Genomic DNA, 4943 nt, shown 5'->3' on the forward strand with positions numbered 1-4943 from the left:
CCAAGGGCAGCGTCTTCATGACCCCACCCCTGTGTCCTCAGCCACCCAGCTCGGGGCCAGGAGCAGCGCTAGGGCTGGGTGTTTGTGTGAAACAGGCCGGGCTGGGGCGGAATTCCCTGTCTCCAGGGCTGGATCTGACGGTCAGAGGGAGGCGCTAGACCTCCTGGCTCTCTGCCTGGCCCGCAGGGTCTCAAGTGCTTCTCTTCTGCTTCTCAGCCCTCAGACCCTTTAACAGATTTTTCTGGAGACTGTATGTGAGATGAGACAGGTGTGTCCAAGAACAAGAATTCTGTCTTAGTCACCTTTATGCCCACAGCCACCATCGCCCTCTCCTACCTGTGAGGCCTTGCACAGAGCAGGTGGACCGTGGCCCTGGCTTGTGTCCCAGGCTCGTGTCCCAGGCTCGTGTCTCAGCCTTGTGTCTCAGCCTCGTGTCTCAGCCTCGTGTCCCAGCCAGCCTGCTCCTTCGGTGGCCAGGGGCTCGGACACAGGCCCGCAGTGCTGCCACTCATTTCTTCAGAGAATGTGTATGGAGGCCCCTGACCCATACTAGACCCAGGGCTAATGCTGGGGATACGGCTTCGAAAAAACAGGGACCCAGCCCTCTTGGAACTTTGCTCTAGTTGAAGGCAGGGGTGGGTGGTGGGGAGACGGTGAACAGGGACAAACAGTGGACACAGTAAGAAAGAAAAATGTATAGCAGATCAGATGACAATAAATGCCATAGAATAAAATAAAATGTGTGGGGGGAGACAGGCGGGGTTGGAGGGATTGAGAAAAAAGAGAGAGAGAGAAAAATGCATGAACAAAGGATAACAGTGAGGTGATTGACAGGGAAGGGGTGTGGGGCAGGTAGAGGAGGGTAAATGGAGACTTGACTCGGGGTGGTAGACATATCGTGTGGAGTAGTGCACCTGAAACCTGTATAATTCTGTTAACCAGTATCACCCCCCACCAGTAAATTCAATAAAAAGGAAAAGAAATAAAACTGTGGAGGGGAATAGAGGGTGAGGGGGAATGAGTTGGAGGGTTGTCATTTAAATAGGGTGGTCTGGGAAGGCTTCCCTGAAGAGACAACATCTGAACAAAGATCTGAAGGATGTGAGAAGCACACCTGTACCTGGGAGAAGAGTGCTGCAGGTAAAGGGAACAGCCAGTGCAAAGGTCCCGGGGTCGCAGATCGGTGGTATGATGAAAAAGCAGTGAGGAGGCCCATGTGCCTGGAGCAGGTAAGTGAGGGAAGAGAGGTAGGGAAGAGGCCAGATCACCAGGCCTTCGGGACCACAACAAAGACTTTGCCTTTACTTTGAGGGAAGCAGGAGTTGCAGGAGAATTACCCCTTCACTGAGCTATAATTTAGATGCCGTTGTTAGTCTGGAGTTCAATGGCTTTCGGGACTGACAGGCAGTTGTGCGGTGCAAACATCACCATACTCCTGCTGGAACACTTCCAGCCCCTGAGAAAGGTCCCTGCTTCCTTTTTGCGCTAATTCCTGCTCTCACCACAGCCCCAGGCAACCTGGAAGGGGCATTCCCTCTCTGCGGTTTTGCCTTTTCTAAAGGTTTCTTATAAATGTAACCAGACAATAATAACAAAGTCACATCATAGTTAATATGGCTTTTTTTAGTACTCAGGCTCCAGTACTGAATCTCAAAAATTAACTAAGACATAACTCAAAACTACTGCAGTAATTTCTTACAAGTTTGCTTTGTGAACTGAGGCATGAAGAGGCCAAATGAGCCACTATGTCAAAAAATGCTAATTACAACCAGAGAAGAGAAAAGAGGATGAGATATGGAGACCTGTTCTGTATTGCTCCTTACTGTTTGAACTTTTCACCCTTGCTAGAGCTGGCTCCAGTGAATGTAGCCTTGGGTAGGAAATCCCAATGGGCGCAGACTCCCGGGGCAAAAGAATGCCTGGTATGTTTACATTTGATAACATTGTTATAGTTACTAAGGTAGCAGCTGAGGTTTCTGCAGTCTTATAGGATCTCCCATGCTGGTGGCAAGGTTATTTGTGAGCTTCTCAGTTCAATATATTTTTAATGTTGGGTTGCTATAGCATAATAAAAATCAGTGAATTTCCTGGATATCCAGGCTAGTCTAAATTGGTTTTAAATATGATTACATGTGAATGAATAATATTGTGCAGCCCTTTTTTTTTAACCTGTAAGCTGTTTTACAAAAGAAGAATATAGACATATGATTGCACAGTAATAAATGATAGAGGACTAGTTGAATAAATAGTCTTTGTTTCCAGATATAACTATTGGACACATATATTTAAATCTGTAATAGGGCAGACATCAAAAAAAGCAGAAATCTCAATTATTCCCTTAGCTAACTGATTTCTAAACTTTCATCTTTCCACTTATATTTTTTAATGTATCATACAACCTTACAAGGTATTACAAGACAAAACTCAAATTCTGGTATAGAGGGTCTATTTTCAAGAATTCATAGAATGATCAAGATATATATTAATCTCATAGCAAAAGGGAGGCAACACCCTGATCAAGTCCAAACTGTCGAGTCCAAACAGAATAAGATCCAATAAGAGTTCTGCAAAAACAGCACAGCAATAAATGTTAGTCATATTTAATAGACTGTATGAATGGATCGTACAGTCTATTAAATTGTAAAATATTGGAGTAGGGAAATTTGTTTTTGCAGAATTTTCTGCTATCTATTTTGATACTTGGTCCACCAAGAACAACCCTGAGAGAACATCAAGATGGAAGACAGAGTTCATAGAATTAATCGTTTTACTATAAGATACTCAAGAGCAGAGCAGTGAGTTATTCTTAATGGAGAGGGGTGCATGTTGTACCCTTACAACAGGCGAGTTTGGACATTAGGTCAGATCTAGGGAGCCCACAAAGTAATGAGACCATCTGTGGGATGTTTCTGAAGCAAAATGAAGAGTCACATCTAGTAGTTAGTAGGCAGATACTTCAGCATCTTATCAGTAACAATATACATCAATAGATGCATAGTACTGGGTTTTAGTGGGTTTTTTTTCCACCTGAAAAGTAGAGAGTACACTACAAAAACCATCAAGACTCACACTAGAAGGTAAAGCTATTTCTTACATGGAAGATAGCACTTTCCACTATCCCAGAGCTCCCCCTGGCCAGTAGTGGTATCTATTTCCCATGATAGGCAGGGTGGCGTATCACTGAGACCAAGGGATTTGTCATCAGATAAATCTACATTCAAATCCAACTCTGCAGCTTGCCAGCTGAGCTTCCCGTGGCCTGTTGCAGAAGCCATTCCATCCGTATGGCTCAGTTCCTTCTTCAGTGAAATGGAAACCTGAGAGTTGCTGGAAAAATAAAATAACTTGTTCAAAGAGCACAGGGTAGCCCTGGCTGGTGTGGCTCAGTGGATTGAGCACCAGCCTGAAAAAGTAAGGGTCACCGGTTCGATTCCCAGTCAGGGCATAGGCCTGGGTCACAGGCCAGGTCCCCAGTAGAGGACACGCAAGAGGCAACCACACATGGATGTTTCTCTCCCTCTCATTCTCCCTCCCTTCCCTTCTCTAAAAATAAATAAATAAATATTCCTTAAATAAACCCTTTATTAAGGTCTCATTAAGTCACTCACTTGATTGTGCAATATTTCTTACTGGGCCCCAGCTGATAAACTGTGTCCCTAATGACAATTTCTACACACAGTTTACTCGCAGGTATAAGGGAGTGTGTATTTGTGTGTGTGTGTGTGTGTGTGTGTGTGTGTGTGTGTGTGTGTGTGTGTGGCCCTGGATATATTCAGGTTCTTCACTTCCCAAAGGGCAGGAGATTCTGAGCCCAGGGGTTAGGAGCTGGCAGACCAGAGTTCTCAGGTGGACTCTGCCTCTGCAGAGGGGTTTTTGAGCCCAGCTTGCTCCTGCAAGGGGCCCCGCGGCTGCCGGTTGCCAGGGGGCCCAAATGAAGAAAGCTGAGTTGTCAAGGCTGTGTCACATTCAGGGGTTTCAGTGCGCTGGTGGCTTTGGTCAATTTTGCCACGAATACAAATATAATAGCTTCTAAATAGTCTTTAGAATAAAGTTAAGAGTTTATGGAACAAGAATTTTTCTAATAAACGATTTAATAAAACTATAGAAGGAACCAGAAAACCACCAAACCCCCCCAAACATAAAAAGCAAAAATGGGACAAAGACTGGAAGTTCTGTTACTTAACTGGTGTATCAACTCCAGTTAAGGTCAGCATGGGGAAGCAGTGGAAATCTGGAGATCAGTCGGTCTGCACCTGCTCAGGCACACCGGAGTTTCTACAACAAGATTAAACAGCGCTAGCATTTAGAGAGCAGTTAGCAGGGGCCAGCCAATTGTCCTAAGCATTTTGTTTGTTTGTTTAATTCTAACATGAAAGCAGACCCTAAATGTCATCCCTGGACCACTACTGGAGAAACTGGGGCAAGGTAGGGAAGGGTTGAGTAACTTAATAAATAGTAGAACTCCAATTTGAACCCAGGTAGGTCTGCCCGCGGAGTCTGTGCTCTTAACCACTGCATCGTGCTTCTTTTTCCACCTGAACAGTGAGATGCTTGGTGCCACGACCTCCAGGGTGCCTTTTAGCTTGAGTTCTCTATGTCTCTGTTTCATTCCCCACACAGAAAGTTAATAATTTCCCTTTAACATTAGGAATACCCTGATTTCTCGCCGCACTGTCACGCAGTACTGTGCCCATGAGTCCATTAGCCCCACCACTCTCCCCCTGCCTGTCCCGGGGCCATTCATCATAGCGCATCTCCTGTGGTCACGGGCTGTTTTAAATCTTCCCGGGAGCTTACTTCAAACAATGCCCCTACGCGCTTATTTCCAGTCAGTCTAAAAACTTTCTAGTGTTGTCAGAGCTGCTGGGGTACCAAATTTCCACGGGAACCTAAAGGTCCACTAATCCTATGACGACAGGCCACCTGTCGCACGGAGCTCGTGT

This window comes from Desmodus rotundus, chromosome 12 (genome assembly GCF_022682495.2).
Source record: "Desmodus rotundus isolate HL8 chromosome 12, HLdesRot8A.1, whole genome shotgun sequence".
Taxonomy (NCBI): Eukaryota; Metazoa; Chordata; class Mammalia; order Chiroptera; family Phyllostomidae; genus Desmodus; species Desmodus rotundus.